A 26,657-nucleotide genomic window follows, 5' to 3' on the forward strand; every position below is an offset into this window, starting at 1 on the left:
GGGACAGCTGGGGCAGAGCAGCTGGGGTGCTGCCGGGTTGGTCCCGCAGCACCGAGGGGCAGCACTACCGGACCAACCGCTGCTGCTTAAGCCCGAGGCAGAGCTGCTCTGCCCCAGGCTTCCTGGAGTCAGCCGCTGGTCAATTTCAGCAGCGTCTGAATGGGGATATCTGAGGTGCTGCCGGGTTGGTCCCACAGCCCCGAGGGGCAGCGCTACGGGACCTACCAGGCAGCACCCCAGCTGCTCTGCCCCCGGCTTCACTGATTCAGCTGCTGCTGAAATTGACCAGCGGCTGACTCCGGGAATGGTCAATTTCAGCAGCAGCTGAATTGGGAACAGCTGGGGTGCTGCAGGGTTGGTCCGGTAGCACCACCCTTCGGTGCTGCGGGACCAACCTGGCAGCACCCCAGCTGCTCTTCCCCAGGCGTCCCCAAGAGCAGCTGGGGTGCTGCCGGGTTGGTCTTGCAGTGCCAAGGAGCGACGCTACCGGACCAACCCCGCAGCACCCCAGCTAATCTGCTGCAGGCGTCCCGACTCAGCCGCTGCTGAAACTGACCAGCAGCGGCTGAATAGGGGATGCCTGGGGCAGAGCCGGACTATCGGAAGGGGGGGCTATAAGGGGTCTGTAGTGGCATCCTCCCCACACCACCCCAGATCCCTCATAGCCCCCCCTTCCAATAGTCCGGCATATCTGATAATCCGGCACCCCCTGGGTCCTAAAGGTGCCGGATTATCGGAAGTTTACTGTATATTAAAAAGCAATTTCCTGCAGGACAACTGTGACATCACATCACTCTGTGTCCCGCTGCCCCTCCATCCTCAGACACCCAGCCTCCTTCCTCCCTCTTCCCCAGTGCTCCAGGGTGGGGAAGAGAGGGGAGACGTTATAAACCCTGCACCCCCAGCCTAGTCACTCATACTCCACAAATCTGAGACCCCAGCACCTTCACTCACTGCACCCGCAGCCCCCTCACACATCTCCTGCACCCTCAGCCCCCTCACCCCATTTTACTGAGTCCCTGCTTCTGCCTCCGCCCCCTTCCTCCTGGCCAGACACCCTGCCCCTAGAGAGATTTGTAAAAGAATAGCGACCTGGCACTTTGACTATGTCTACACTATAGACCTTACAGCAGCACATCTCTAAGGTCCCCAGTGCAGCTGCTCCATTCCAGCAGGAGAGCGCTCTCTCTCCAGCATAATTAACCATTCCTAATGAGTGGTGGTAGTTACATTGGTGCAACTTACATCAGTCCAGGTTTTTTTTTTTCACACCACTGCCTAACAAAAGTTATGCTGACAAAAGGGCTAGTGGAGATGAAACTTTACTGATGCACACGCTATGCAGAATGAAACCAAAGTAAAATCAGTAAAATAGCACTGCAAAACCAAATCAAAGGAAAATAATGATTTCCTGATTTTATCATGAGTCTTACAATGTTAGGTGTTTGTGTTCAAGCCTCAGTTCCTGAGGTTGTGATCTCTTTAAATGATTTCATAAAGTTTCTGGCCTTCAGGTTTATGTAGTAAACTGAAAAATGTGACTAGCCTAAAGGCTCAAAAGACAGAAGAACTAATAGCTATATTGATTTTTTTATACCAGTCTTCTGACTTCTTCAGGCTAGAATTCAGGAATTTTGAACCATGGGAGTTGGTATAACCAAAACTTTTGTCCGTAGGGTCAGCAGCTGTGTCTGAGTATATACTGGAATTAAGGATTCTGTCATTTTGTGTGTGAGAATAGTGCCTTGCTACTTGTGTAACTGTAATTCAAAAATATAAGCAGCTGTTTTTTAAAGAGATGTTTTTCTCTGTAACTTCAGTTTCAGTGCTGTGCTTCGGTAGTTCTTTTAAGCTGTGAACTATATTGTCCATTACTACCAATCTTGTAGAGTGATCATCATCTAGTCAACCTGTTACTTTTCAGGAAGATGTGATTTGGTCAAAAATCTAAGCACTAAATAATCAACTACTTCCTTTGGTAATTTGTGCTAATGGTGAATTGCTTTCTTTGTTAAAATTTGTTTTTTATGCTTGTTTAAATTTCTGTCCTCATCTTTTGTCTATGGGTTTCTGTCCTTTCTGGGCTAAGTTTAAAAAAAAATCCTTTTTTTGGGATTATGCTGGGGGGTGCCCTTCCCCCTATTTTTTAATTAAACTAAGTGCTGGAGCTTTTTAAGACACTCAGGCTACGTCTACACTGGCATGATCTTGTGCAAGAACTCTTTTGCAGAAGAGTTCTCGTGCAAGAACTCAGAAGAGCGCAAGAACTTGCGCAAGAGCATCCATGCCATTGTAGATGCTCTCTTGCGCAAGAAAGCTCTGATGGCCATTTTAACCATAGAGCTTTCTTGCGCAAGAAATTCATGTTGCTTGTCCACGCTGGCCTCTTGTGCAAGAACAGTTGTGCAAGAGGAGCAACAAGGGTCTTGCACAAGAAGCCCTGATCTCATACACTAGAACATCAGTGTTCTTGCCCCCGTAGACAGGCAGCAGCTGTTTGTGCAAAAGCAGCCGCTTTTGTGCAAGATCACACTAATGTAGCCATAGCCTCACTGTAAGGCTTTTCCTCTAGTGTCTGCAATAAACGGTTTATGCTCCTGTATCTCTCTTCTCCCAGTCCCTGCAGTTGCTGTTTCCTAAGGGGCAGGGCCTTGCCTTGTTCATTTCAGGCTCCAGCAGTTAGTGGAAAATATCAACTTGGGGGGACGGCGCTAGTTGCCGGAAATCTCTCGTTACCCTGATCCCGGTGCGAATGGCCGAGCAGCCTGCCTGCTGTCATGCTGGGCATTGCAGCCGCCTAACTTCTCCCCGCCGCTCGCGACCTTCCCCTCTAGCCAGACCTCGTCACCGCCCCTGCCCTCACAACTACAGTTCCCAGAGGCCCGTGCGCTCGGAGACATGCGCAGAAACGCGCGCCCTGCCCCATATTTTCCCGCGGATTTTATGTAGCTGGAACTAGCGCGGGAAAGTCGCCGCCGCCGCCGCCTCCTGCCCGCGGGAGCCAAGTTGAGCGCGGCCCCCTTCGGCGGATGCAGCGGGGAGTGAGGTGGCCTCTCCAGAGGGGGGCGCAGGGCTGCTCTGTCTCTGAGGAAAAGCCTCCCGCCGGCCGGCGCCATCTTCGCTGATCGGGGTAACAGAGGGTTTGGTTCCGTGAGGCAGCAGCCCTCCCCATTCAAGATGGCGCCGGCTGGGTGATTGACATGCCTCGTCACGTGGGCAGTGGCGGTGAGCCCCTCTCTCCCCGCACGCGAGCTCTATGGTGCAGTGCAGCCGGCCACACAGGCGGCGGCGACGCGGGACGGCGCCTCAGCGGGGTCTCTCGTGCCTCAGCCGAGGGGCGTCGCTTCAGCTGCGGCCTTACAGGACGGGAGCTCGGCTCGCCTGCCGGGTCGGGCGTTTCCCGCCCTGCCGCGGGGCTCTGCCGGGGTGGGGGGGGAGACCCGAGCCCTGCCTGGCAGCGCGGATTCGCCGGCCCGGGCAGCCGGGGAGGAGGCGGGCAGCGGCGGCAGGGCAGTGCCGGGCAGGCGTAGGCAGCACGGCCGGTGGGACGCAGCTCCCGGCCCAGCGGGCCCGGACAAGACCGTGGGCGGGGGGGGCTCGGCTCTCGCCCCGCCCCGCCCCGCTGCGGTGGCAGCTCGCAGCTCAGCCCGCGCTGGGGGCTGCAGGCGGCTGCAGTGTCGCTACTGCGCGGCGCGCTCAGGTCACGCCAGGAACAGGGCAAAGCCGAGCAGGGAGCTGGGCGGGGTTTCTCTCTGCTCGCCACAGCCGGGCCGGGAGAGTCTGGCTAATGTCTGCGGCACATCGAGGATCATCAAAGGACCCAGAACCCTGGTATCTGCTTTTGCTTCCGTGTAATTTCATGTCTTGCCCAACGTGCCTGTCTGCTTATTTTCCTCTTCAGGACGGGTCGGGTGCACCATGGCCCTGGCTGAGGTAGTAGTTTGTGCTGTTGGTCGGGTTGTGACATTGCCCGCTGTGGAGATAACTGCGCAAGCTACTGCCTTGCTAGTGCTGGTGATGATCAGCTACAGAGGAAGACAATGACAATGGGAATCCCCTTTGTTTTCTCGGGATTGCATGCTGATGGGTAGCAAACAATTCTTCCTCCGCCGCCTTCTGCAGAAATTGAGCCTTTCCTTGGCTACTGAAATGTGAGTGTTTCCTTTTTATACCAGTGAAGTATTGCTCTGTTGGTGCAGCTGACTGGAAGACCATTAGGTTTTTTTAACATAGTCTTTTGGAATTTTGTCTGAAGAAGTATTTGTTTCTTTTACTGCTTAAGTTATCTTTGCCACCTTTTTCAGAGAATGGATTTGATATCTGAAGAATGGAAGTCAATGACTGACTTGTATTTTTTCTGTTTATTTTGCATATGTATTGTTTCAAATTATGTATTGATCTTTAAAATCATACGTGTATATATTTAGGAATACTGAAAAACTATGGATATTATCTGTTTGGGAAAAGCCAAAATGTATGAAGTGAACTTCATTGCTTATTTGGAAGAAAATATTTGTACAGTACAAGCCTATCAATATTATTGTTTTGCTTAACATTTACACATATATTGTTCCATTTTAGGTGAATCTTTAAAATTTCTGGTGTATATTTTGATGATTTTACAGTAAAGCAAACCGAACCCAAGAAGCATGGATAGTATAAATTCACATTGATAGCATTTTTTATTAGTGATGATTGAAAGATACTTTTTGTGAATTTTGGTATGTTAACCACACTTTAGTATTATGTGAATTAAATGTATTAAAATATTTACAATAAATGTAAATAATTACTTTGTCTTGTATTGATAATTTAATTCTTAAAGGACATACCCTGTAACGCTGACTTTAAAATTTCATTTGACACATCAGAAAAAATTGTCAAAGCTATGACTAATTTTTTCAAACAAGGTTAATGCCTTATTACTTACTAGCCATTTCTCTCAAATATATTAGTAAATTGGGGATGTAGAGTTGGTCAGATACATCTAATAAATAAGGGCTTCTAAATGTTTCAAGTTTCCAATGGTCTAATAAATGTTTAATGTTTCTAAATCAGACTTAAATAATAAAATATATTCTGTAGCTTTAAAGACTGTTTTAATATGAGCATAAATTGAACATGTGAAGTATTACAGGATATTGAAAGTCTTGCACCTATCATTTCATCCATCGACTTCTTATCTAATGGCACATCTTTCTGCACATCAGTAAATGCCCTAAACTAGTATAGCGCTAGCCCTTTTTAATAATGAAGTTATATTACAAAGTAAATATGAATTTAATTCTTTCTCACTGAGAAACATAACTGATTTTCTCTTTAATGAATGAAGAATGATTGTTTCAAAGTATTGTATTTAAATAAACAGAAATGGCTGAGAGATGCAAACATAACAAACTACACTGCTTTACCAAACAAAGTTGTCTGTTGAGTTGCACTTGAAGTTGCTGTGTACATAGCTTTCAGTCATTCCCAGAACAGTGATCTAAAGTAAAATGGCTTTTGTTTTTACTTTGGGTAGATGGTTGTACCTATGACTCTGTAGTAAGAAGACAATATTCTCACTCACTTATTACTGGGATTTTGTAGTGTCCTAACACTGACCTTTCAAGGTGGAGAATCCTGAATTCAAGTGTGAATGTGAATACCTGGAGTTTCACTTTAGATGTGTAAGTTAATTGGAACAAATTTGCCCTCAAATGTTAAAACTTAAAATAAATATCAGTTGCTCAAATGTGTTCCAATGCTTGATTATAACACATACATTTAGAATGTTCATGTAGACGAAGGGATCCCATATATTACAGCTGTTCAATAACTGTTTTGGTGTGGCTTTCTCTAAGTATTGCTTTAGCAAGATGTCAGTTTAGTCATTTCCATCATGGTATATTGCCCAATTTTCTCAGTAGTCCTTAAGATACGTGAAAATGAGCTAATTCATAGGTCTGCCGTGTATTTGTGCATGACCTTGGGCAAGTTACTTAGAGACTGATTGTCCAGGTTTTGACCCATTTATTTATATGAATAAGGGCGGCAGGATCAGTTCTTCTTCTAAATAATGGGGTTAATGCTCATCTTGCAGGTACCATGAAGTTAAATTCACTATTGTTTCTGAAAATGCTTTGTGATCCCCAGATGGAAGGTAACTGAGTACAGAGTCAGTGTTTTACAGATTTAATTATGCTTTGCAGGACTTGATAAATCAATATTCTGAGACGAAAAAAACCCTGAAAAATGCATCATGCTGGTTCAAATGAATGGTTTGTATATAGAATATTTTCTTTTTAATATTCAACTAAATCATTTATGTGAATTCCCTATGGAAAAGTTAAATAGACACATGACTGAGTTGATAGGATCCATGTGTGAAGGCATTTAGTTTATAGCTATAATATCCCTATTGTGTTTGCTGAGTGAGAGAGTGCTGCAAGAAAAGTTATGTAGCTTTGAGCACTTTTGATTCAGTAAATAAAAGTACATTAAGATTCACAGCATAATCAATTATGCTTTATGCTCATTTCCCCAATACACTTTGCCACTATTGGATTTAGTATTTTGAGAAAAAGCAGCAGCTGCTGTGCCCTCGAGTTATGGTGTGTCAATGCCTGATCCAAAGAGACTTGAACACATCAACCTAAAACCTTTTACAAATGACATTTGTTTCCCTACAGGGTGCGGTTGCCCTTTTTGTCACCAAGGGGGAGGCCCAGTCACCATACTAGCAAAACTGATAATTGAAAACTCTAAAATGCTAGGGAGCATTTTTTTAAATAGATTCAGTGTAAGGTATATGATGAACAAAGCATTCCATGTGCAATTGGCAGACAGACCTTCAAAAAGACCTAAATAAAGTATTCAATGTTGCTATTGCCATCTTGGTCCCAGGATATAGAGAAACAAGGTGGTGAAGTAGTATCTTCTATGGACCAACAGAAGTTTGAGTGAGCTTACACATAGCTTTTCTTCAGTTCTGGGAAATGTAGTCAAGGCTTCTTTGCACTTAAAATGTTTCAGTGCTGCAGTTTGCCATTGTAGCACTTCAGTGGAGATGCTAACTACCCTGGTGGAAGGGTTGACCTAGTGCTGTCTACAAGCAAAGGTTAGGTTGGTTTAACCGCACTGCTCAGAGGTGTGCATTTTTCACACTCTAGAGCAACATACCGACAGACCAGGCCTTGGGGGTGTCACAGCTAAACCCAAAGTGGAACAGATTGTTTAGCTGAAGTAGTTTACACACACACTTCAAGAGACCATTCTACATGAAATTGCCAGTTAACACCTCTCCATAGGGAGAAGATGACTGGGGAGAGGGTAGGTTTTAATGTTATAAATTATTGTAATAAGAAATAAAATCGGGGCGGAGGGGTTAGTCATTGAATTTTAGTGTGTAGCAAAGTTATGAATGTAAGCTCTCAGGCTTGTCTTTTGAATGCAGTGTGCATATTTTGAGGATGAGCACATCAGATAGTGATTGCTTTGTAAAAAGTGCTCACCCATAGGTGATAAGTGTTTTTGTTTTTATTTTTCTGGATGACTTCATTTGAGAACACGGTGATTGTCTCATTCACATTTATAATTGTGGAGGCATTTAGTGTACTGAATGAGTAAAGAGTGAAGTATAAATTAGGGATGTAAGTGACTAGTTGACTATCCAATAAGCAGGGCTCGACAAATAATGTAATCTCCTTGCCCGTGGCGAGTAGATTACAACCCGGAAGAGCTGGCGCAGAGCGATCTGCGCAAAACTGCGCAGCTGGCAAATGGGGCTTGCCGCCACTTGGCGAGCCCTGCCGATAAGCATAATCGGATAGTCAACTAGTCACTTCCCCTTCTTTCCCCACATACACACTGCCTCTGTCTGTTCCCCTGAGCACCGTCTCTGTCGGAGGCAAGGAGTAGTGAGGACTGGGCGCGAGCCCAGTCCCAGACACTGTGCCTCTTCTTTTTAAATGTATTAAGAGCGTGCTGGCTCTTAATACATTTCAAAAGCAGAAGTGCTGTCCCAGTTCACACTGGGTCCCCCTGCTGCGCTTCTGCTTTTTCAATGTATTAAGAGTAGGCAGGTTCTTAATACACTTAAAAGGCATGGCCGCAGTGGGGTTAGCTCCTGGGGCTGGGAGCTAACCCCTCTGCAACTTCCCCATGGATCCACTAATTGACTAGTCAATGAAAATTCCATCAATTAGTTGATTAAATGTTAACATCGTTAGTATAAATTCACATATAAGGATGTATATATCCTTGCCTTTTGAATGAATTAAAACATTTTAAAAAGCATTTGAAAACTAGGAATGTAGGAGAAAATTCTACATAGATTAACTTTTACTCTTACTCTCTGAGTTTATCTCATGAGTGGCTACTCTTGCTTCTTCAGCCAATCTGTTAAAGTGGATACTCCTATGAAATGATAGCTGGAGAGTGTGTTTTTACTGATCGTTGATAAGAGGTGAGATCATAATTTTTTGTGTGTGACCTATGGATAGGTAATGGGAGGGTTCTGATCTTTATGTAGATGAACTGTAAGTATGATCATTATATATAGATGAGGAATAGGAAAAGGACTGTTTTGGCTCATGTATTTGGGTTTTTAAAAACCACAATGTTCTCTTTGCCAATATTCAGTTACACTCTACCTGACAGATCCAGAAAGTTCTTTAGAAAATATTAAAATATTTTTTATTTCAGTGGTTTTATCTTTTTTTCTTGACTAGTTAAAGATAAGAGGATTTACAGACTTTACAGGCTCTGTGTGAATGGATTACTGAAAAGGTTACACTTGGGGAGTGACTGGGAGATGAGTCACTGAAAGTGTTTTCTAATTGAGAGTTAGTAGACTTATGGAACTGAATGAAAGGTTTGCTCCTGATGGGAAAGGGCTGGAGGTTGTGTCTGCACTCTGTTGTGGTAAATTCCAACACAGTGAGGGATGCTGACACATGTATCCTGGGAGATGAATATGAAGGCAGGACACAAACTGCCATTTATTTTTCCCCATTCAGAATTATGATTACTGAAAAGAAAGCCACTTTTATCTGGCCTTCTAATCTCTCTTCCTGAAGCCTACTTGCCATTCTGCCTATTTTTCTTCCAATTTTTGGTGTACTTTTACTCCTTGCTCTTGTCTCCTATCAGTGATTCCCTGCCCTCCAGTACCTCTCAAACTCTGTACCCATTACCTATCAATAGAAGTTGAAACTTGCCTGCCAGTGTTGGACTTTTGGTATGGTTCTGCTGCCACCTCAGTCCCAACATTAAGCTGTAATAGGTTAGAGATTGAAATCGTGAAAGGGGCTAGTCTAGCATTATTTGTACTTGTGGAACAATGGATTGTTTTTCCATCTTTTTCCTTGACCCAGTTTTTTGTTTTGTTTTGTTTTTGTTTTTAAACTTCCAAGGTAAAACTCTGTTGTCACATGTTTCTGTTCATCCTCTATACAGTAAAAGGAGAATTAAGAAGTTCTGCCTCTCCTTCACCCTTAAAATGTGTGAAAATTCTGCTCTCGCTGTCTTTTGCAGAAGAGTAAAGATGTGGCTACCAAAATCACCATACACTACTCTTTCAAGAATATAGGAGTGGAAGGATAACACATGATGATAACTCCTTATGAAAGAAATAGTGGTGCTGACAAATTTTCACAGTTCCCCTGCAGGGGCAATCACTTGTATTGTCTAAAAATACTAGGTACTAGGAGGATGTGTAGTGCTGATGCCAGTAACCTTAAGTTGAAACGCCTGTCCTAGTACTTCACCTCTCCAGGAAAGAAGATGTGAAGATCACAGGTGGGGGTGGGGGAGTGGAATGAAAAACTTTCAAGTCTTGCCCTTCATTTACATCTTTAAGGCTAAAGTCACAGAACTTAACAAAAATATTATTTTATTATGGAACTGTGGCTCATGCTCCCAACTTTTAAGGCTGAAGCTTAGCTTTCATTATAAGACTCTTAGCTGCTCAAAGTTTGTCTATGAAATCAAAATTTGCTCTCAGGCAAAAATGTGTAATACAGACCGTTCACTTTTGAGGGTGAGGGGATTCAAATGAGGCAAAATGTAAATGTACACACAAGCAACATGCACAAAAAAATTCATTTGGAGAGCAACATTGAAGAAGGAAGCTTGAGTCAGGTAAAAATACTTTAATTGAAATCTAATTATCCTTAACAATGAATTTTATACTATAATTTTATTACTATTTCATAATCAAAGCTTGGAATGTTTTTCAATACATGAATGCAGAAATGTTGCTTTTTATGCATTAGTTGGGATTAAAAGCTATCACTGGACAACTGGAGTTTCTACAGCAGAATGTGGGATTGATCAGTGAAGTGGGCTGCTATGCAATAGGGTCATAATGATAAAAATCTTCAGGTGTATGTTCTATGTAATATGCAGTGGCGGACTTGATTTTCTATTTCTAATGATTTATGATGTTATCAGAACTAATTTAAGAGTTTACTACTTATATTTGTTAAATCCCTTTTTGTCTGCTAGCTATATAAAACAAACTTCAATGTATCCACAAAGATGCAAAACTATAGATACTTCGGTTCAAGGATACTAAGAAAAATATTCATATATGGTACTAACATTAAAATTAATACAGTGTTGGTAATGGCTGGTACAGTATTTCTCTTTAATGGATTAATATAGAGATTTAAAAAGAGGTTCAAAATTAATATTAGAAGAAAAACTAATTGAATGCACTGTTCACAATCATTGTCAAGTTTCTTTATTTTCGTCATTCTTTTCTTTATATATTTCCAGTCATCACTCTTGATTTCTTATAGCTTTCCAGTTTTTGGAAACTATCAGAGGTAGGCTGAGATTTTAGGTTGGACAGACAGGTTTGGGATCAAGTGATAAATCTGAGACATCAGTATAGAGATGATCGTTGAATGTATTTTCATGCATGAGATTGCTCAGAGATAATGTGTGCAGGGAGATGAGAAAGGGCTCTGTCCTTAGTGCCTATGAAACTCTCACAGGAAGCAGAAAGGAAGGAATGAGCATGCTTCACCAAAGGTACCAGTGAAGGAGGTAGAGAGAGAGAACTAGTAGAGGACAGAATTACAATGGCGGAGAAGATTTCAAGAAGAGCATGGTCCATGGAGTCAGCAAACAGATTAAGGAGGAAGAAGTAGTAGTGCTGGCTCTGAGCTTTAGCTACAAAGAGGTTAATAGAGACTGAGGCCATGTCTTTGCTTCCCAGAAGATTGATACTGCAGCAGTCTATCTTCTGGAGTTCAATTTAGTGGGTCTAGTAAAGACTAAGGATTTTAAGGACTAGTCAATTATCCGATAAGTAAATGCTTGTCAGTCTGTCGACTAGTTGATTTCGCGCCCTCGCTCCTCTTCTCCCTTGCTGCCTCTCTATCAGATAGAGGCAGCAAAGCGGGGAAGGGTACTTCAAAGTGGCAATGCTGCACAGCTGAGCTCGGAATCAGCTGTGCGGCACTGCCACTTTGAAACCCCAAGGTGGTGTTTTAAGGGGGCAGCCACTCCACAGCTGAGCGAGGGATCAGCTGTGTGGCGGCTGCCCCTTTGAAATGCCAAAGCGGAGGTCAAGGGGGCATTACTGTAGAGTCTGGCATCAGCTAGGGACTTATACATTTCAAAGGAGGAATGCGGAAGTGCCTATCGACTAGTTGATGGAAATTCCATCAACTACTCGACTAGTCAATTAACCGCAATTTAACATCCTTAGTAAAGACCTGCTAAATTGAACACTGAGGATGCCCCCATTGAGAGTGGAACTCCTACTCCTCATGAGAAGTATTCTGAAATAGTGCTGCTGTCTAGATGTTCCCTGAATGCGAACAGCATATTCAATTAGGTATAGAGATATAAGGGAGAATAGAGTCATAGGACTTGTCTATACTTATGGCTAAATAGGCACTGCTCTGATTGATGCAGCAGTGCTGATTAACAGATCTGGTGAAGATCAGGTAAGTTGACGTCTGTACTCTACTTCCCCAAGAGGTGGAAGATAAGTTACCAAAAGAGTCTCCCATCAACACAGTGCAATGTAGACACAGCTGTAAATCAGTTACATAACCTAAGCTGACACAACTTGTGTTGATGTAGCCTAACTCAGGTCAACTTAAAGGGTATGTCTAGACTACATGCTTTTGTCGACAGATACTGTCGACAAAGAGCGTTTAGGCTACATCCAGTTCTGTCGACAAAGCAAGCCGCTTTGTCAACATGTCAGTGTAGACGCAAAGGACAGTGGAGATGCAATAACGCCTTTTCGACAAAAGGCATTATTTCTCATAGAGTGAGGTTTACAGCTGTCAACAAAACTGCTGAGTTCTATTGACGTTATGTCGACAGAACTCAGCAGCAGTGTACACGCAGGTATAGTTTAGTCGACAAAAGTCCAGTTTTGACAACAAAACCCTGTAGTCTAGACACACCCATAGCTTTAGTGTGAACCAGCACCGAGAGGCAAGGTTAGTTAGAGAATCCAGCAGGGGTAGGGGATGTGAAGGGTTTAATTGGGTATTCTTTTTGTAAGATGAGAGAGATGGAAGCATGCCAGTATTGTGAGGAGATAAAAACAGAGAAATGGGAGAGGTAAAGGAGAAAACTAATTGAGGCAATGAGAGTGAATGGGTGGGAGAACAGATGGGATGGGATCAAGGCTAGAGATGGAGATCGGATTAGAAACTTCTGCATCTGTAGAGGGAAGGGGAGAGTTGTAAGAAGGGAAGAAGACCAGAGGGGAGAAGAAAGTAATGTCATGTTTTGCCAATTTCTTGAAAGAAATTGAGTCCTGTGCAGAAGAACTTAGTCAAAAATCTAGTGGAGAGGCACCTGGGATTGTAGTTATGAGGTTAAATTAAAATTGGAGGTGGTGTTTAGCTGGGAAGTTGGCAGAATTAAAGAAGGAAACAGCTTTGTAGTGGAGGAAGTTAACAAGAGTTCCACCAGTAACACTTTGCATCATAAGAGCAGGAATGTAGGAAATAGATGTTGATGAGTTTGGCAAGGTACACCTTGTGATGGGAAAGAGGAGCAGAAGAATCAAAGGAAGTAAAGTACTCTGGTGAAGTAGTGAGTTACAGTAAAACTCCATTGGTCCGGCATCCAATGCTCCGACATTCTTGCTAGTCTGGCACCATCGGGAACCCAGAAGTGCACCGGGCAGCCGGACAATTGGAGCTGCTCTGCATCCGGCTTCCCTGATTCAGCCGCTGCTGAAACTGACCAGCGGCTGATTCCGGGAAGCCTGGGGCAGAGCAGCTTTGCCTCGGGCTTCCTGGAGTCAGCTGCTGGTCAGTTTCAGCAGAAGCTGACTTGGGGATGCCTGGGGCAGAGCAGCTGGGGTGCTGCTGGGTTGGTCCCACAGCGCCGAGGGGCAGCGCTACGGGACCAACCCAGCAGCACCGGAGCTGCTCTGAATCTGGGACACCTGGGGCAGAGCCGGACTATTGGAAAGGGGGGCTATGAGGGGTTTCGGGTGGAGGGGGATGCCACCCCAGACCCTTCATAGCCCCCCTTTCCGATAGTCCGGCATATCTGATAATCCAGCACCCCCTGGGTCCTAAAGGTGCCGGATTATCGGAAGTTTACTGTAATTAACAATCATAATTATAGAAGAAAAGGAAGAGAGAGCAGGAAGAAGATTGCTGAGAACACGTGTGAAGCCATCAACACTAATGGATTGAAAGTCGTGATAAATCAATGTTTATTTTCGGTTATTCTTTTGAAACCTGGTTTTTACAGTTTGTGTGATAGCATCTAATCTTCATGATTAGGTTCCTACTAAATTCAGGGTTCATTTTGGTCAATTTCACAGTCATAAGATATTTAAAAATAATACATTGTAAACCTGAAATTGCGTGGTGGTGTAATCATACGAGTAATGAGCCATAAAGTAATGGGGAGGGAGTCACAAGATTATTGAAGGGGAGTTGCAGTACTGGTACCCTTATTTCTGCACTGCTGTTAGCAATGCTGCTGACAAGGAGCCCGGATCTAAAGGCAGAGTTGCTGCCAGTAACAGTGCAGAAATAAGCATGACTTGCTATGGTTTTGCCACAATTACTTCTATACTGTTGGCTGTAGATCTGGGCCCTTGGTCAGCAGCCACCATTCACTGGCCACCCAGTTTTGAAGACAGCAGCCCAGAAGACCTGAGTGAAAACATCCCCTCAGTGTACAGCAGCAGTTGAAAAAGCAAATAATGTTAGAAATAATTAAAAAGGGATATAGACTAAGACCCAGAATATCTTATTGCCTCTATATAAATCCATGGCATGCCCATATCTTGAATACTGCATGCAGATGTGGTTGCCTCATCTCAAAGATGTCTTGGCAATAGAAAAAGTTCAGAAAAGGGCAACAAAAATATTAAGGGCATGGAATAGCTGCCACATGGAGAGAGACTGGGAATTTTCACTAAGGAAAAAAGACGAAGTCTGTGACGGGGTGTGTTCACAGAAGACCCCTTGGTAGGGATGTAAGCGACTAGTCCCTCAACAAGTCACTACACCCTCTTCCCCCCCACCCCAGCTGCCTCTATCAGTTATTTCAAAATCAAAAGAGCAGGGGACCCGGTGCAAGCCAGAACATCTGATTCCCAATTCACACCAGGTCCTCTCTGCTGCACTCTAGCATTTCTACATTTAAGGTTGGAGTGCAACGGGGGATCCGGAGCAAGCTGGGAATCAGCTGGCCCGGCTCGCGCTGAGTAACGCACTACACTTCAGCCTTTTAAATGTATTAAGAACCTGCCTGCTCTTAATACATTTAAAAGGCAGAGCCTCAGCAGGTCTCCCGGGGCCAGGAGCTAACTCCTGCAGCTCCCCCACTTATTGACTAATCAACTAGTCTATGGAAAATCCATCAAGTAGTTGATTAAATGAAATTTAACATCCCTACCCCTTAGGGTTGTCTTCTGGTGTACTGATAAAGCCACTGATATTCACCACCTTGCTCTCTGGGGGCTCCTCATCACCCTGTCCTGCTGGGCCAGATTTGGTGTCCCCAGACAAGGCACAGAGCTGAAATAACCACCCCTTCCTTCCCCAAAGAGCAATGTAGACAATCATTTCAGCTCTGGGTGAATGCGATTCAAGGGCACAGCATACAAGAAACCAATCCCCAAATGGGATCAAAATCTCAAATCTGTTTTTCACTGAGAGTTTTACATGTTGAAAGCTCCGGTAAGTCCCTTTAACAATTAAAGGAATTGGGGTGTGCACAGTGATTGTCTCCCCTGCCACCCCCCAGATGATAATTATTTACACTGGGTTTGATAGTAACAGTGATTATATTAACTACAAACAGGATTTAAGTAGTTGCAAGTGAAAATGAATGAAGTAAACTAAAAAAATAAAAGAAAATGCATATCTACCACCTAACACACTAAAGCTTGTTGCAAACTTACCCTATAACTGTTCTTACTTCAGGCAAACCTTCAAATCAGAGAAGATCTGTTACTCTGACTTGGATTATCTGTTGGGGTGTGTTGTAGCAACCAAAACCAAAGTGATTAATAGCTTTCCAACTTAAATAGACTTTATTTTGAGCAGGAATCCTTTGTTTCTATGTTCCTGCCCTCCTCCCCCATGGAAAATTACAACATTAAGGGTTCTCACATTTTTTGGCCTGTGGACCACCTGGCTCAATGCAAATCTTTTTGAGGACCAGCAGTTGCTAATGGAAACTCACCGTTAATTACACAGTTAAGCCCAAGCCATTTTGCTAGTGCTGCAACTAAGGAGAATAATTTGATTTAAATTATTAAACAGATAAACTAAAATGATAAATTTAAAAAGATTAATCAAACTTCATTTTAAATAAAATGTTAATTTATGTCCAACACAAAAAGTTTCAATGTTCTCTGTATTTATGGTAGATATGTAATAGTGTAGTCCTGGGGTGGGCAAAAGGGACTCTGCGGGCCAGATATGGCCTGCCAAGTGGGTGGATCCAGCGCACAGAGGCCCTGCTGCTCCCCTGCTCCCAGGCCAATTGGGCCCTGGAGGTGAGGGAGCGCGCAAAGCCTCCTCCCGCTCTGCCAAGAGCACTCTGTGCTGCTCGCAGGGCGGGGGGGAAGGGAGCAGCGGAGGAGGCTGTGTGCTTCCCAAGCCGATTACGGCCTGGGGGCAGGGGAGCTGCATGAAGCTTCCTTTGTCCTGCTCTGGCCCTGCAAGGTGCCTACAGCACTTCAAAGTGCCATGTGCTCCTTGCAGGGCAGAAGGAAGTTTCCCGTACTTCCCTTCCCCCTAGGGTTGCCAGATGGCTGAGACAAAAATACTGAAATCTCTCCCCCCTCCCCAAAAAACAAGAAAAAATTTTCTTGAAGGAAAAAAGGGAGGGGGGGAACCAAAGTTGTTGAGCAAAAAAAAAAAAAGACTCCAAGATCACTGCTAGAGGTTACCAGGTAGTTTCATTTAAAAAAAAAAAAAACACCAGACATGCTTCACGGGGGTGTGGAGGGAGAGGACTGGCCAGGAAGGGAGTGGTGCTGGCCGGGAAGGGGGGGGGCGGGGCAATGGGGCTGGCTGGAGGAGATGGGGGGGCCAACGGGAAGCAGGGCTGGTCGTGGGGGGGGGGGGGGGGTTGGGCGGAACGGGGTTGGCCGTGGGATATTGGGGGAAGGAGGACAGGCAGGGCTGGCTGGGAGGAGGGGGGGGGGGGAAGCAGAACTGGCAGGGGAAGGGAGAGGTGTTAGCGGTGCTAGCCAGGGGAGATCAGGAAGAGGAACGGGCCAGCAGGAAGCAGAACTTGGGGAGGAAAGGGGAGGTGCAGGGGGACTGGCCGGGGAAGATCAGGAGGGGAAGTGGGGGAGAACTGGCCGGGAAGGGGGGGTGAACAAATCAGCTGTCGGGGAGCAGGACTGACCAGGGCACTTCCTGCCTGTCCCGTGCAGGCTCCTGGCGATGCACGAGCAAGGAGGAGGCTTCCCCTCCTCCTCCTCGGCCTCACACTCAACCAGTTGAGGGCTCTGGGTGGCGATCACTGCCTTGCCTCCCAGCCACGCTTCCCCCCCCCCCCCCCCCCTCCACTCCAGGCTTCTGTCTGGTGCAGCTGGGAAAATCAGAAAATACCAGACACCTGGCAACCCTACTTTTCCCCCAGGCCCTGCCTGGGCTGGGGGAGCGTGCCAAGCCTCTTCCAGGGCATGAGTGCTTAGTGGGAAGGGGGGGACAAAGGGGCTTCCCCACCCCCAGACCAATCATGATCTGGGGGTTGGGAAACCCTGTCATTTCTAGTTTAGGCTCAGCCCCTACCGGGGTGTCCCAGGGCTACTTCAGAATTTTTTGAAGTGGCCCCTGGGCAAAAATTATTGTCCACCCCTGGTGTAGTCAATTAACTGATAAGCAAAAGTTTATCAGTTAATGTTATCCTGTACACACATTTCCCCCATCACCAGTAAATATTTTAGGCTGACCAGCAGCCCAGCTCAATGCACTGGGTCCAGGACATACCCCTGCTGCGGCTCTGCATAGGAGGTAAGTGTTCAGGCAGCCCAGCTCTGTTCGGTTTGCACTGGGCCTGGGAGATTAATCGACTATTCAATTAACTGATATTTAACGTCCCATGGAAAAATCAGTTGGGGACAACACAAGTGAGAAGCAAAATATCTTCTCCCAAACACTCCAGCACTCATTGGTGTGACCCCCACGTGAGACACCTCACTTTTCTAGCACTCCAGCCCCACAGCGTGACGGGAAGGAACAGGGAGGACTGAGGTTGAGGGCTTCCCTAGGCCAGATTTACTTTTATGGGATTTCTGAGTTAGTGGATTTTGTGGACCCCCTTAGGCTCTAGGGTGGTGACAAATATGAAGCGTTCAGTGTTTGGGATAAGGCTGCCAATGAGTGGAATAGGGATGGGGGGTGTCTGGCCAGGAGGGAGGGAGCAATGGTGGATGCAGGAGTGGGGTGGGAGTAGGTGTCTGGCCAGGAGAGAGGGTTCAGGAGCAAGGGAAGGTGTAGGAGCAAGCTGGGAGTGTGGGGTCTTGGCAGGGGGAGGGGAGCGAGTAAGGGGAATTGAAGCATGGGGGACTGGGCATGAGGGGGGGTGCTTACCTGGCTTTGTGCCCTCTTGAAGTGGAAAAAGCCTCCATACAGTGCAGACAGAAAAGCCTCCTTACTCCAGTGAGGTGGGGCGAGGAAGGGAGCTCAGCTCCCTCCTGGCCAGCAAGTGGATCCTAGGCTCCCCACTCCCCATGATCGTCCAGTTCATTTACCCTGCCAGAGATGTTGGCTCCCAGTCGCCTGTCCTCTCATCCTCTCTCTCTCTCTCATACACACACACACACACTCGCATCCTTTCTCTCTTTCTCTCACACACACACTCGCATCCTTTCTCTTTCTCTCTCTCTCTCTCTCTCTCAGGAACATTTCACAGGCTACCTGGTGCAGAGAAGGAGCTGGCCCTGGGTGGAGGTAGGGAAGTTGTTTAGGCTCAGTGCTCAGTGCTGAGATGCAGCCACCTCTGGGGTAGAGCTGTGTAAAAAGCAGCATTGCACAGTTGTTCAGTGGGTTTCAGGAAGAACTGGTTGATGCTGACCTCAGCTCCGTGATGTGCTGCTAAAGGGAGTGATGTTCTGTCCCCGGGGAGAGAGGGAGTCTAGTTTGTTAGAGCAATTGACTGATCTGGGCATCCATGTCCTTGCGGAGCAAGCCAGGCCTCGCTCCTTCCCCCACATGGGTCCAGGGCTTGCACTCTGCCTGTGCCCTGCTCCGTGGCATGTGTCAAGCTGTGGGCAGGCCTCTGGGCCTGCTCCTTGCACAACCTTGCTTCTGGGGAAGGGTCACACTTTACTATGTGCCCCCAGGTCCTACGATCTCTGAGCCTGACCCTATCACACCCCAATTCCCCCATTTCCTCCTCACCCCTGCCTCTGCTTTCCCCATTCCTGGCCTTCACTTCCCTACCCCATTGCTTCCTACTCCCCCAGCCGCCTCATTGCCCCCCCCCCCCCACATACACAGCTCCACCATTGTCTCCCCCACCCTATTATTTCCTTGGACCCTTCACCACCACACCCCAGATCCTCCCTGCCCATCTCATGTAGTAGTGGTTGTTTGTGGGCAAGATGGCTTGTTCCTTGCTCCCTCTACCTGTGGGTCCCCATATGCCCAGGAAGAGTGGCAGTGGCCAGCATGCAAGAGTGGGGCCTCAATCAGGTGGGAGGGATCCTGGCTCTCTGTGGGGTCCCTGTGCCACTCAGGGGCACCAGCGTGGAACTCAAGTGGAGAGCTGGGTCTGGCAGGGAAGGTTGGAGCTTTCTTTACCTCCCTCCTCCCCTGCACCTTCCCAGTAGGAAGCTGGAGCTAATGCTCCAAGCCTGGTACCTGCACAGGCTCCCTGCTGTAAGGGGGAGGAGGGAGACTGAGCTCAGCCATGGAGCACGTGGGAAGTGGAATCCACTGGTTAAATTGGTACACAAGTATAAGTTGGTTTGCTCACATGTCTTTCCAGGACCACCTACTGCTCAAACTTAAAGACAAAATGAGGCTGTTTACATGTCACTAAGTTGACCAATCGCTGAGATTGCCAGAGTATTGGCAACACCCTTGATGGCTTTCATTTGCATATTTAAAACCATACACCATTCTATACCCCATATTTCCAATTTTACATACAGGAATGATACATTCAGCAAAATAAGATATACGGATCCAGCAAATTGTGATATCAAAATTGATAGATTATGGGAGATATTTTGCCCAAAGCATCTTTGAGTTATGCATATTTGTATACATAAGACAATTTCATACACCCTGGGAGGGAGAACTGTCACAAGGTCTATAAAATCATGGCTAGTGTGGAGTAAGTATTAATTTCCTTGCTCTTGTAACATAAGAGCTAAGGGTCATCAAATGAAATTAATAGGTAGCATGTTTAAAACAAAAGGAAGTACTTCACACAATGCACATCAACCTGTGGAACTCCTTGCTAGAGGATATTGTGAAGGCCAGATTTTTAACAGGGTTCACAAAAAGAGCTAGATAAATTAATGGAGGATAAGTCCACCAATGGCTATTTACCAGCATAGGCAAGAATGATGGCTATAGCCTATCAGAAGCTGGGAATGGGCAACAGGGGATGGATCACTTCATTCATTCCCTATGGAGTGCCTAGCTGCAGTGTTCCTTGTAAAATGAGTGGGCGCACAGCTTCACAGGTGATTAATCAGCCCCACCCAGTCAATCAGTTCCCTTCAGGTAGCCCTGAGCCTGACTGGGTGGGGCAGATTAATCACTTGTGAAGCTGTCCTGCCATGCAGCTCAAAGGGAACACTGCCTGGGTAGATGTGTTTTTAAGAGTGGCTGATAGCTTGGAGTTGGATGATTAAAATGTTTATTGTTTAGAAGTAGATGATTATTTTTATTTAGGTTTGTAGCTTTCCCTAGAAGTCTTTGAGTCCCAATCAGCAGATAGCTGTGTCTTTTTCATGTGCACTTTCAAACAGGTTAAAGCAGTGCTGCTATATGATGGAAATATGGAGTCCTGAGGAAGACTTGGTTATAGACCATTAGGTTCCTCAGTCTCTGTGTGATAAACAGAGGAAGACACTGCAGGAAGAATCTAATAATGTGAATGAGTCAAAATCATGTTTTATTATTATAGGTACTGTCGTAATACCTAGGAACACCAGTCATAGACCAGGACTCCACTATGCCAGCTGCTGTGCAAACATAAAACAAAAAGCCCATTTTATTTTGTTTCCATTGGTTTCATCTATAAAATATCTTTTGTGATACCAGCAGAGATCCTCATCTTTTGGCTTTTGCTTATGAATGCAGGTCAATCAGTTATTTAAAAAAGCAACCACAGTTCCTGATTTGACAAAGGATGAGGTCCCTGACTGCAGCTATTATCAAGACAAGATGATGTTCCTCGGCTTGTTCTATGCAATTGGTACCTGCCTGATAATTGATGTAGCATGAACTGAAGTGAAGAAAAGACATACGGTATGTTGGTGTGACTGTGCTTTTTTGCATTAAATCAAAAATGTAGATGGTGTCCTTTGACAGCAGTGGACTGAATACAAAGCACTCTGCTGATGTGGGAATCCCAGAAAGAAGATTGGATTGGTTCCATGGAGCCCACGCTGTTAAGATTCCCTTGGTGTGTTGACTCTGAGTTGTCAAGGTTGCTGATCTTCATGGATTTCAACATTATTCGTGGATGGCAATTTTTCTGAAACTCAAGAGTTATACCCACCATGATGAACATGGTATTACTTATGTATCTGACCATGCTTTGGATCTAACATTTGCTTTAGGACTGGAAATGGGTATTTGGAAATGAAATTGTGAATTAAGCATTCTTCAAGTACCCTATACTAGCTTCCAATTAGGTGTGTACACACCATATTCACAGTGGCCAGAAAGTTTTTCCCCTAGCAATACCTGTTGGATCAACAGTGGGCCCCGCGGGATCATACCTTCATTGTGCCATATTAGGGGCCATGCTAATCCGCTACTTCTCCGGTTCCTTTTTACCACCAGTGACAGTCATTGGAGCGTTTCATCTCTAGTCTTCATAAGAGTTTTTCTAGCATAGTTCCCTTTCAATAGTGGAAGAAATAGTTTTTAGAATAGTTAAAAGTACTTTTATCCTTAGTTTAAGGCTTTGAATTTGTGGTTATTGAGGTTTCCCCCACTACCTTTTTCTCCTTGGACGTAGGGATTTAAACCATATGGGGTTTGGCAGAAGCAGGTGCTGACGGGCAATTCACTCATGGCTTGCCTGAAGTGCCTGCGGGAGTCCTATCAAAAGGACAGGTGCAAAATCTGCTGAAATTTGAACCACCCACCACCACCACTTGTGATGGTCATGAACAAGAGAGAGAGGAAAGATTTGTAGGGAACTAATCCTTGAGGTACTGACTCAAAGAAGCTGGCTGTGTTTGGGAGGAAGATATACTTCAGTGGAGGGCTCCAGCTTAGCATCACAAATCAGCAGTTGATCCTCAGCTGCTATACTGTCAAATAATGAGGCACAATGTCCTGGTTCTCAAACCTGGTCTTTCTAGACTCTAAATCTGAATTTTTGACTGATGGATGAGGGTAAGATGGTCACTCCAAGCTGGACTGGGCTGGGCTCAGCAGGCTCCTTACTCTATTTGTCTTATAAAGTGGCTTTTTTGGTTGCAATAACTACAGCCAGGAGAGTGTCTGACATCAGACTCCTCATATCTGACACTCCATATACCATTTTATATAAGAACAGGGTGCAACTTTGACCCTACCCGGCATTCCTCCCCAAGAAACTTTGCATGCCAATTAAGTCACATTCCTTTCAGCCTGAAGCCTCATGCCAACAGCCACAAGCAGAGGCTGCACACCCTGTGTGAACAGCAGGTATTCGTTTTTTATATTGAATGAATTAAGCCATTCTGCAAGTCAAACCAATTTTTTGTCACTGGTGGACAGAATCAAAGATCTCCTGGTGTCCTCTCAAAGGATATCTTCTTGGATCACATCCTGTATCAGGTATGCTATGACCTACCAAAAGTTCCTGACTGCGTTCTCACCGTGCATTCTGTCAGGGGTCTTGGGTGGCATTCCTGGCCCAAGTCCCATCCAGGAGATCTGTAGGGCAGCAACATGGTCCTCGAGCCGCACCTTCACTTCCCATTGTGCTATCACCTAGCATGCCAGAAACAATCCAGTATTTTGCAGAGCAGTGCTTCAATTAGCAATTCCATGAACTCCAACCCCACCTCCTAGGTAAAGGTTGGGAGTCACCTGATTGCCTTGAAACCTTAGTCATAGACCAGGACCCCATTGAACTAGGTGTTGTGCAAACAGTACAAAAAGACAGCCCCAAAGAGCTTACAGTCTACTGCTTTTGTCTTGGTTAACTAATACAAGTTGACACCTATCGTATCTTAGAGGAGTTCTTTATGTAGAATATACTTTTCCTCTAGTTGCTTAAAATTTGACTTTATTCTTTTTTTTCTGATTATTTACCTGGTATTTAACTAGTGGTTTGTAAGATACCAGCCCTTTTCTCCCATACACATGTTTTTAGCTGTATTAAAATAGGTTGTATGTTTGCCATCTGACCTTCACACTCCACTCATCTGCAGAAACAATTTTGTGTGGCTTCATTTAGTTATCTTGCTGCTCCCTTTAACTTTCTACAGTGAGTCCTACTAATTTAAATATTTAGTATATAGAGTTCTCTGTTTCTGTTGATCCTTCCTTGCAACTGCTCCCATTTTATTTGCAATGTTGATGTAGTCATGTTGGTCCCAGGATATTAGAAAGACAACGGGTATGAGGTAATGTCTTTTATTGGACCAGTTTGTTGTTGAGAGAGAGAAGTTACTTAGAGGCCTTCATTAGGTCTTTTGTTAATCATTATTACATTGTATCTTGCTATAATTGTGTTTTTAAGATTGCATCTAAGTAGCTTCTAATAATTTCAGTGTTCTCTTATCTTAAGTAGATTAGTCTGCCTATCTTAAGTGGTGGACCCACTTGCTCTTTTGTTTTTCTCTTCTATTTGTGCTCTTTTATAAAGCAAATTTCCCACCACCAGTAGTGTAGTTCCATCAGGTGTATCTCTACTTTGAAACTCCTAGCAAAGACCAGCTGTTGGTATTCTGCAGAACGATCCCCTAGATCTGATCTGAGCAGGGTTGGCTAATACAGTCATTAAAATGATTGCTGCTCAACACAAACACTACAGTTATTATGGCTATCTCTGGTGGAGGTATAATGATATGAAATTTTAAGAAATTTCTACTTTCACTTGTTGGTGTCCATATATTTTTATGACATCTTGCTTTTACTGTGAGTTTAATTCATGCCTAGTGATTTAAAAAAATTCTGATCTTTTCATCTCATTGAACATCTTTTGCTAGTTCAAGATTTTAAGTTTGCTTCATCAAGGCTTGATAGCTTGGCTCCTGCAGCTGGGAAAGAAGCAGAAAAGATGTAATTAGACATTAGATTGGTTACATATTAAATAGGTGGCAAGTCTCTTTAAGGCCAGCATATACAGGCAGTCCCCGGGTTACATACAAGATAGGGACTGTAGGTTTGTTCTTAAGTTGAATTTGTATGTAAGTCGGAACTGGTACATATTGTAGGGGAAACTCTAGCCAAACATTTCTCCAGAGCTCAGTTTTATTCTCCCACACCTCACTTCCCTCAGTCCTTTATTCTCAAGCTGAGGTGTCTGCTGAGAAAAGCCGCTCTGCATCTCCCTGGTCTGCTGGGGGGGGGGGGGCGCTAGCTTCGCGTCTCCCTGGTCTGCTGGGGGGAAGCAGCTAGTGCAGGGTTGCCTCACCCCGTTTGTAAGTAGGGATCCAATGTAAGTCGGATCCATGTAACCCGGGGACTGCCTGTACTACAGTACAAAACCCTATTTAGTAAAGTAGGAGTCAGGCAGGATGCCAAGGGAGACACCAGACAGTGGTGTGTGTCTTCCCTCCCTATGTACACTAAAGAACAAGGAAAGTCCGCCAGTCTTTCCAGAATATGGTGCTGAAACTCTGATCGTCAGTACCCCATTCACAGGGCTGAAACCCCTTTCTCTGGCACTCCCCACCACTGGCTGCAGCCCTGTTCCCAGGCAGCTCTTGCCATGGGGCTGAAGCCCTTTTGCCGCCACAGGGCTCAGCCCCGTTCCCAGCCCACCCACCTTCATGGGGCTCAGCCTCGTTCCCAGGTGGCCTATGGTGGACAGTAAGATGAGGACAAGGCACTTCTAAAGAGCAGTAACCATTAATTGTAAGTATATATTTTAATTTTTTGCCTATTATTAGTTATAATAATGCATATGTCTTTTTAATGAGTGCTCAACTTAATATTATTTTGAATGCATGAATCAGAATCAGTTCTGACTGATTGCCATTGAACTTGCTTTATTTATTTACCAGGAGTCCTATATTTGGCATAGGGAAATATGGTCACCCTATATCTAACCTGTCAGAAACCACCAGCATTAGCTGTTTTTGATCTCTATTTTGTGGATGAGGATAAAGGGAGAATTGTTTCCCTTCCAGAGTATAGATGTGTGTTCTACCACAGTCTTGAATAGAATTTCATCTATTTCCCTGATAAGAGGAAATTGAGAGGGTGGAGTTGCCAGAAGGTTCTCCAAAGCATTATTAGAATGGGGACAGAAAAGCTAGAGAACAGGAAACAGTTCAAGATGTAAATGGAGATAGGAATGGAGAGCAGGAGAACTGGGGTCAAGCAGGAATAATGAAAGAGAAACATATAAGAACAGAGAGAGGATATATGCATTCACTCTTTTTAATGGCTGCTTAAGAGGACACCTTCCTGTTTCTGGGACATAGGGGGAGGGGGAGGGAAGAGAAGAGGGAAAGTAGATTCTGAAAGTCTATAACAGTACTCAGTTATGGTGAGTGGTAAATGTATATTTTAAAAATCAGTGTAAAAGATCTTAATCCTATTAATAAAAAAGGACATGGTGAAAGAAAAAAACACAGAAAAATGCTCAGTTTTGAGCAGGTAGGGACAGTACAGGCGACCCCCGCACTTATGACCTAAATGGGGTTCATGAAGAACAGTCGTAAGTCAAGCTGTCATAAGTCAAACCCTTATTTCCCATAGGCGCAATGTTATAAATGGTGGTTCCGTTCCTGGAAACCCAGTTCATACCCTAAAAATAGCAACAATGACTACAGAAATGGAGGAAAACTAAACTAAATAGTTCAAATAATGCACAAAAATAACTAAAAAGTGAAGACCAGTGTGGCGGAGACGCATGCAGTTCAAGCAGCATTTGCAGACTGGTGAGTCTGACTGACCTTGTGCGTTTCCTGTTTTAGGATGATGCGTGGAGTCTGCATCATACGCCATTGTAAATGTGAGCTGCGGATGTAAATGGAGTGAGGGGTTTAGGAGCTATCTTGCATAAAAATAATGGTCGTAAATGCGGGGGCCAGAAGGTGGGGGTTGCCCGTAGTGATAAAAATAGATATTTTAGAGCAAGGTGTGTAGAGGACTTAGGGATTTTAAAAAATAAACACACAAACAAACCCAGCAGCTTTTAATAAAGAAAAATAATCTTGTAGCAGTTCTAATTTGGAAACTTGCATTCTTATGGGAAGATGATTTGAAAGCCTATGGGTGGACTTTTGCCTACTAGACAAAATGGAAGTGTGACCTAATGCTGACCATGAGCAATGATTGCCTTGGTATAGTTACTAGGAGTACTGATATACTGTGGGGCAAATATTTTAATTGCGCACTGAAATCTAGTTAAATAGATCTGACCGCAAATGGGGGTGGTGTTGGCCAACAATTAGTCTTCCTTATAAAGAAAAAAGACTTGAAGGAGGGAAAAAATAGCATTTTGTTTCAGATGCATAGTTATATATCCTAGAAATGAAGGACTTGCAGAGACCTTGATAGTTCATCTAGTCCAGTCCCCTGCACAAAGGCTGGACTAACTATTATCTCTAGACCATCCCATACTATCCATTGATCATCCTGTTTACTAGAAGAGGATTATACTTTTCTTCTTATGATCTAAAGCCATGCTTTCTGATGATGGCAATGTGCAGTTGTATATGCAAATCATCTGAACTCCTGGATAATATCACTATACTGTAAAGCATATGCACTATGTGACTGAGATAGGGCTTTTATCTATATTCAATGACAAAAAAATATCTTTTAACGTGGTATTAAGGTTGCTTCTCA

The 26,657-nt window shown here is 44.7% G+C and overlaps 1 long non-coding RNA gene across 1 annotated transcript in view; it reads left to right on the forward strand.

Annotated features, from left to right (window-relative positions):
* Window positions 1–331: 331 nt before the first annotated feature.
* The window catches only part of LOC149525574 (uncharacterized), a 50,307-nt gene continuing 23,981 nt past the window's right edge, over window positions 332–26,657 (forward strand). Inside the window, exon 1 of the long non-coding RNA XR_016350000.1 lies at window positions 332–4,151. This is a non-coding gene — a long non-coding RNA (uncharacterized LOC149525574). The remainder of the gene's footprint in view (window positions 4,152–26,657) is intronic.

Source organism: Pelodiscus sinensis, chromosome 1 (genome assembly GCF_052426305.1).
Source record: "Pelodiscus sinensis isolate ZL-2025 chromosome 1, ASM5242630v1, whole genome shotgun sequence".
NCBI lineage: Eukaryota > Metazoa > Chordata > Testudines > Trionychidae > Pelodiscus > Pelodiscus sinensis.